We start from the raw sequence: 8,342 nt of genomic DNA, 5'->3' as shown, positions 1-8,342 counted from the left end.
GCACAGCTGCCCAAGTCTCCCATGCTCCTGTGAATAGCTCCCGTAAGTTCGCTGGTTCACCTGGCTGATTTGGATGGAACCATTCCTCCTTGCCCGTCTCTACCCTCCCTCTCCTGGGTGGATAGAAAGAGACTCCTGGGTGAAGTAACGCAACAGGGCTGCTTTCCTGATGGTCTTTGAATGGAGGACATCAAAATGACGTGAGCAGAAGATGAAGGTGGGGAGGAGGAAGAAGAGGCAAGAAGACTCCCAGGAGTCCACAGGGATGACCCCAGCTAAGACTCCTGGCAATGGTGGAGAAGGTACCTGAACTAATCATCTACTGTGATCAGATCGGTGACCACCCTAATTGTCATCAGAGAGCCTTTGCCCAGTAACTAATGGAAGCAGATGCAGAGATCCACAGTCAAGCACTGGGCAGAGGAACTCCGGAAATCCTCCTGAGGATAGGGAGGAGGGATTGTGTGAGCCAAGCGGGCCAAGGTCATGACGGAGAAGCCCACGGAGACAGCTGGCCTGAGCTCCGAGGGAACGCATGGACTCTAGGCTGGCAGTTGGGGAGCCTGCATGGGACGACCTAGGCCTTCTGCATGTGTGTGTGGTAGTTGTGTGGTTTGGTCTCTTTGTACGGCTCTAGCAGTGGGATCGGGACCTGTCCCTGGCACTTGGCTAGCTTTGGGGAACCGGTTCCTCATGCTGGATTACCTTGCTCAGCCTTTATGCAGGGGGAGGAGCTGGGTCCTACCTCAAATTGACTGCTTAGCTACAGTTCAAGCCCATGGGAGGCCTGCCCCTATCTGAATGGAGATGGCGGAGGAGTGGATCTGGAGGGGAGCAGATGGGAGTTGGGGAGAGGGAAGGAGAGGAAAGGAAGGAGGGGAAACTCTGGTCAGTATGTAAAATAAATGAAAGAAAATGTTAATAAAATAAAAAAGAGAGACCAGAGCTGCACCTGTGTTAAAGACGAAGGGCCAAAGGACAGAACTTGGAGAGTGTGAATTAAAAGGCTGCAAACCAGAACTCCAGAGCCCAATTATCTTGGGTTATTTTTATTCCCTTTGAAAGCAATCCACTGGCTAGCCACCCCCGTGTCTGACCTAACACCCTGTGACTATCAAAACCTTTAAACGTTATTGTCAGAACTGAATTGAACTGTTGGACATCCAGCTGGTATCAGAACTAGGATCCCAGGTGGAGGAAATAAATTATTAAACGGTTTCATGTAGCAATGTGGGAAATGAGATCTGCCTGGATATTAAAAGATATGATGAAGAGAAAGCCCTTAAAATTTATTCTTAGCATACCAGCAGCTTCCACCAACCCAAAAGCTAAGAATAGCACCATATAGCAACTGGAACCTATAGCAGGGATTTCCCCCACTTTGCCATAACCCATTTACCTGTGGCTCCCACCAATGTCTTTTGGCAAATATTTGATTTATGACTTTTTTTCCCCTGTAACTAACAAAATCTCATGGAACTAATTTCACAGCAGAGTATAGCTTTTTGCGGGGCGGGGAGGGACGACGACGACGACGACGGGGCCTGAATCTGTGTTCCTGGATCATGCCTACTCATATATGGTTCCTTAATAAACTATCACTTCTTCCCTTTGGGGTAAGGAGTGTGTTTCAGAGGTAAGGGTTGTGGTTTTACCTTAACATCAACAGTAGTGGGCACTAAGGAAAGTGGCCGTTCTTGAGAGACTGGTCAAAAGGGCAAAGGGCTCCCCAAGAGCTTCCATTGACAAAGATTCCAGTGACTTTCCTGGCTGGACGTGGAGGAGAACTGTGGTGATATTTTGTGTGTACTCTTAACAAATAAAATTTGCCTGAAGACCAGAGGACGTAGCCAGCCCCCAGATTAAAAATAGAGGCCAGGCAGTGGTGGCACATACCTTTAATCCTAGCACTTGGGAGGCGGAGATTCACCTGCATCTCCCTAGAGTTCAAAGCCACCCTAGACTACACAAGATTACTCCAGTCTAACAGAGAAACAGAGCCAGGCAGTGGTGGCATACACCTTTAATCCCAGCACTTGGGAGTCACATGCCTGTAATCCCAGCACTAGGAAGTTTGAGACAGGAAGTGGAATGGCTGGGCAAAGGAAGGAATATAAAGCGAGAGGAGACTGGAGTTGGAGGCCCTTTTGACTGAGGACTCAGAGGCGTTCAGTCTGAGGATTCTTGGAGACAGGATCTCACCTCTCTTTTAGCCTGAGGATTTGGTCTTGGTGAGAAGTTTCTCTACTGCTTGTTCCTTTGTTCCTCTGATCTTCCAGCATTTACCCCAATATCTGGCTCTGGGTTTCCATTATAAGACCAATTAGGATTCATGCTACAGAGAACAGCCAGAGGGAAACAGAGCCAGTGAGTGCACCCCATCCTCCTCTACTTGACCCCAGAAATTGGAGCAGGGGAGAAAGGCAGAGAATAAGGAGAGAGAACTGGCAGGTCTGTGCTCTGCTCCTGTCCTTTGTCCTGTGTGGGGGGGGGGTCTCAGCTCGGGCCTCCACCAGGTTAAGAGAAGCAACTTCTGAGCTGATCAACAGCCATTTTAATATTATGTTAGTCTGGATGATAGCGCTCCTAGAATTCCAACCGCTGGACAACCCCAAAATGACACTAAAATATTGAAGGCATTCTCCAGATTATGGCCAGGGAACAAAAAAAACCCTGGGCCTCAGCTGGTTACATCTGTTGAATTACAGCACTTAAGAGGCAGGGTAAGCAGAGCTCTGGGAGTTCAAGAACAGCCTCGTCTACATAGCAAGTTCCAGGTCAGCCACGTCTCAAAGTGAGCGTGTGTGGAGGTGGGATGCAGAGAGATGGCTCAGAGGTTAAAAGCACTGACTGCTGCTCTTCCAGAGGACCTCGGTTCAATTCCCAGAGCACACACGGGTTCCCAACCGTCTGTAACTCCACTTCCGGGGAACCTGACACCCTCATCTAGCTCCTGAGGGCCCTGGGTACACAGACAGGCAAAACAATCAAACACATAAAACAATAACAAAATAATTTAAAACAAAACAAAAACAGGGCTCAGACAAACATGAAGACACATGAGAAAAACAAAGCTGTTATGTGCTTATTCAAGGAGCCCTGGCTTCATTGTTGAGGATGTTTGCAACATACACACTTTTATTTATTTATTTATTTATTTATTTATTTATTTATTTATTTATTTATTTAAGTTAGCTCATTAGACTTGGTGGCAAGTGCCTTATAAGCTGAGCCTTTGCACTGGCCCCCAGACCTCAGACTTCATATTTAAAACTCTTCTATTGTGTGTGTGTGTGTGTGTGTGTGTGTGTTTTAAAAATTCAGATTGCTTTTTAAGTAATATTTTAATCTTGGAATTTCCGACGCAAGGCAAATTGCCAAGGACGGAGTTCCTGCACTTCTTTCCCAGATCCCCTCCTGTTATCATCTCACATTCCTAAGATACTCTGTCCCAGCGAGGAGCCACATGGTCGCATTGTTGCTAACTGTAGTTCACACTGTACTCGGATTCCCTTTGCTTTGACTAAATGTCACCTTCTGACCCAGGATCCTGTGACATCTGTCCCTCCTGTCTCCTTGGGCCCTTCTTGGCCTTGGAAGTTTCTCAGCTTCTTTTGCTTTCACTAACCTTGGCAACCTGGAGAACTCTGGTTAAGGATTTTGTAAAATGTTCTTCAGTGTGTGTGTGTGTGTGTGTGTGTGTGTGTGTGTGTGTGTGTGTGTGAATGATGTGCATGAATGTCTGTATGCATGTTCACATATGTGAGGGTTCTTGTGCATGAATGTGCACATACATGTGGGGGGTCAGGGTTGACAACAGTTATCTTCCTCTATCTCTCTTCACTTTATTGAGGCAGGGTCTCTCACTTCACACAGACTTTGAAGACTTTGTTAGCTACCTATTCCCAGAGATCCCCTGTCTCTGCCTCCCAAGACCTGATATTAGAGATGGACCACCAATCTTCCATAGCTTACCAGAGACATATTTCCCCCAAGGCTAAGCATACCCCCAAACAGCGCCACTAACTGGAAACTCAGTATTCAAATGCCCAAGACTATGGATGATATTTATCATTCAAATAACCACAGACATGGAGCCGCTATCTTAATGACTGGTAACATTGACCTGGGTCACTGGCTGCGAAAGCACTTGTCAAGTTTCTCAACTTTAAAGTTATTTCTTTTCATTTCTCCTTTCCAAAACTGTATCCTTTAGAGTGGAGTCAGTAAGTTCAGCCCATTCTTTGGGGCTGGGGAGTTTGTGTTGTCCATCTAGTCTTTGAATGGAGGCTTGTTGTAGTGTATGGTCAGCTTGTCAGGGGCCACCTCATTAAAGAAAATGGACTCTCCTTCTCTTAGCAGCCATGAAATGTCTATAGCTCCTCAATGAGTGGTGGCAACATTCCCTCTTCCACACTGGGATTTTGTCTGGCTGGAGCTCTAACAGGTTTCATTCATGATGTCACAATCTCCATGAATTCATAAGTTCATCTGCCATATTGTGTCTAGGGAACAACATTTACTTTAGTTATTCACCACATCTGGCTCTTAACAATCTTCCTGCCTCTTCTGAAAAGACCCCTGAGCCTTTGAAGCGGGGGTGTGATATGAATATCCACAGTATTTTGCTCTCTGCACAGTGACCAGTTGAGGGTTTCTATGTAAATTGCTATCTACTGCAAGAAGAAGCTTCTCTGATGAGAGATGAGAGGTTCTCTGATCTACATATGGTAATAAATCATTGTGTTAATATTATGTCCATTTGGCAGAACATTATTGGATTCTCCTTTGGGGTCTATGACCTATCTAGCACAGATTCTTGACCCCTTTAATAGTGCTAGGTATGAGTGCCATGTCATCCACTGTGGATAGACATCTAAGCTGTCTCCAGCCCTGGATTATTACAAATATAGCTGCTTTGGACACTCTTTTATAGTTCTTATGGCAGATGGATGTCCTCATTTTTCCTGAATAAATAAATACGTAAGAATAGACTTGCCAGGTCCAGGTGTAGGAGTTCTGAAAAGAAATAGCACAAATGACATGGATGAGTGATGGATGGATAGGTAGGTAGATAGACACAGAAATAGGTAGAGAGACAGACCCCATTCCTGGTACCAAGTTCTGTATTAGTTACATTTGTTGTTGTGATAAAAGGCCATGTCCAAGGCAACTTACAGAAGGAAAAAGTGGTTTGAGCTTGGGATTCTAGAGGGAGAAACTATAGCGTTGCAGGGGGCAGGTATGCACAGCAGCAGGAGGCTGGGGCAGGAAGCTGAGAGACGACATTTCAACTGCAAGCCTGAAACAGAGACAGCAAACTGAAAAACTCTCAATGTCTGGCCCCTGTGATGTAACTTCCTCCAACAAGGCACCACTTACTAAAAGTTCCAGAACCTCCCTGAAACAGTACCACTAACTGGGACCAAGTGTTCAAGACCATGAACCTATGAGGGGACATTGCTCAAAGCACTACAGATAGATAGACTAGATAGATAGATAGATAGATAGATAGATAGATAGATAGATAGATAGATACATACATACATACATACATACATACAACATAGATAGATACATAGATGCAAAAATAGATTGAAGGAAATTTATTATGAGAATTGACTCAAACAACTATGCAAGTGAGAAGTTCCACAATTTGATGTCCTCTCTGGAGACACAGGGAAGCCAGAGGTTGATTTTACCTTGAAGACCAGAGAATCAGGTACTTAAGTGTTCTTCGGCAGGAGAAGAGGATGTTACAGGTGTGGAAGAGAATGCAAACTTACTCTGTCCTAACCCTCAATAGATTTGGGGGTACACAAATCTTACATCTATGTGATGGGTTAGAATCTAATCTCCAACAACTGCTCTCAGACACACCTAACATGAATAAAGAAATGAGGTTGTGCCAGCAATGTGTGTATCCCCCCCCAACCCAGTCAAGTTAGCACAGAGAATTAACCACTCTGCCATCTGGACTCACACCAGGTAGCTCAGCTGTGAGGCCTGGTCCAAGCTGTCAGTCATTTGAGTCTGTGCTTGAAGGTCACCCACGTGCAGGAAGAGCCATCTCCCTAGTGTCTTCTGTATCCATAGGCAACCATTCCTTCCCACCACGCATTCAAATACAGTATTTATTTAAATGGTCATTAGCATTTATTCATTGTACACAGCAATGGGTTTCATAGTATTTTAATTCATAAATATATACATACACATATGAATATGATCTAGGTCCACATATGACAGAAAAGAAAAGAAGCAATAACTGTCCTTGTAAGTCTGGCTTATTTCACTTAAACAGATGATCTCCAGTTCCATATAATTTCTTGCAAACAATAACTTATTCCTCTTTACAGCTTTATAAGATTTCCTTGTGTACACAGACCACATTTTCTTTATCCATTCATCTGCTGATGGATACCCAGGCTGATTCTGTCGCTTGACAACTATACATAGAGATGCACTAAGCACAGATGTGCAGGTATCTCTGTGGTACACTGGCTTAAATTTTTCCCTTTTTTTTGTTTTGTTTTTGGAGACAGGGTTTCTCTGTGTAGCTTTGTGCCTTTCCTGGAACTCACTCAGTAGCCCAGGCTGGCCTTGAACTCACAGAGATCCGCCTGCCTCTGCCTCCTGAGTGCTGGGATTAAAGGCGTGGCCACCACCGCCCAGCAATTTTTTCCCTTTTTCTAAAGTTACTACTTACAGTCTGTTTCTCCTTTGCCTTACCTATTACATGAACTTGGGTAGCTACTATCCATAGGAAACTGTGTCGTCTGCTTTAGGACACAAAGCAATGCCTGAACGCATAGCAGGCACCCTGTTCTGTATATGAGGCATGTAGGAAAATGAATCACAGTTGATTCTATTTAGTGAGGACCTACTATGTGCCAGCAATAGGATGCAGAACTGTGTGTTATCTTCAGGAACCTGCTTAGCCAGCAAGGCTCCTGGAGTCTAGGTTGAGTTTCTCAGCTGAGACCTGCTTTCACCTTCTGTCAGGAAGGGCTGGGCAGGAGGGCTCCCTGGAGGAGGCACATGACTACATCTCCCGGGCTTCTCTCCCACTTCTCTGGCTCAGCATTACCATGCCCCCCTCTTCCTCTGCTTGCCCCTTGCATGCCAGTGAGGCACAGCGTCTGGCTAGACCAGAGCTTGCAGACCAGCCAGCACCAACCCACAGACAGGTTTTATTTGGCCCACACAGTCATTTTTTTAATTTGAATTCATTTTAACATTTAAAAGCTGAGGGATTTTTGCTTTAAAAATATCCAGATTTCTGTCTTCGTTTGGAAATTTGGAACATCTGGTGAGGCTGGGTCCTTCTTCCCATATGGCCAGCACTGGCTGAAACTAAATGGCACTGACCACGTGGTCAAAGCCAGCTTCTCTACACCCAGCCTGAATTAACGCCTGTGGAACCCGAGGTCATTTGGGAATGGTGTCCCCATCTGGGGACTCTAGAATGTCACATGGACCATCTGGGAATAATCCCTCCATATCTCTTCCTGATGAAACAGACAGGGTACAATGCTAGGTGGAAGTCAAGCCGACAGACCTATATCGGAAGGTACCACACGTCTCTGATATAATAGGACAGGTGTCTTGAGTTGAATCAATACAGGCTAAAGCAATTCCCCAAAGAGGCTGCCTTCTGGGACCAAACCACACACTCAAGAGGCAGAGATGGAGGTAAATGGAGGAGAGAGGCAGACAGAGAAGCAATCCTCTCTCTCTCCCCCCACCTCTCTCTTCTATTGCTACCCCTTTCCTAACAACCTGGACCAAAATGTAGGGATGGGATGGGTGGGTTCCATTGCTCCGCCCTCTCCCGGGCTCCCACCTGCTGCCTGAGCAGGTACACAGGGTCTTTGCTCCCTCCATCTCATCCCTGACCAGAAGGAAACATTACTGGGTATTTCAGGGGCAAAGACTAGCCCTTCTCCACGCCAAGAGGTACCCTTGAGTAGCACCCTGGGAATGTTAGTTCTAGGTCACACAGTGAAGGCCTGGGTGATGATGTCACGGTGGTCAGGTCCCCTCCAGGGTCTCTATATCCCCTTCCTCGTCTATCTGTGTGACTTTAGTGACTTCCTATGAGACCCAAACAAGTATTTTGTCTAGAAGATACCTTGTAAACTTTAAAGTGAATGGCAAGGGGTGAGGTAACTGTATAGACTGAAGCAGTTTGGAGGAGGTTTCTAAGACCTGGGAAGCCACCTAATACAGATGGGATGAGTTCCTATACGGATAACAGGAGTCCTTACAATTAGTCTTTACAGCATATGCAGGTATGTCCACACATTCTGGAAGGGTCTGTCCACACAGGAAGGTTTCTG

This window comes from Peromyscus leucopus, chromosome 1 (genome assembly GCF_004664715.2).
Source record: "Peromyscus leucopus breed LL Stock chromosome 1, UCI_PerLeu_2.1, whole genome shotgun sequence".
In the NCBI taxonomy this organism is placed as follows: Eukaryota; Metazoa; Chordata; class Mammalia; order Rodentia; family Cricetidae; genus Peromyscus; species Peromyscus leucopus.
The sequence above is the reverse complement of the archived record's forward strand: the minus strand, read 5'-3'. Positions refer to the sequence as shown.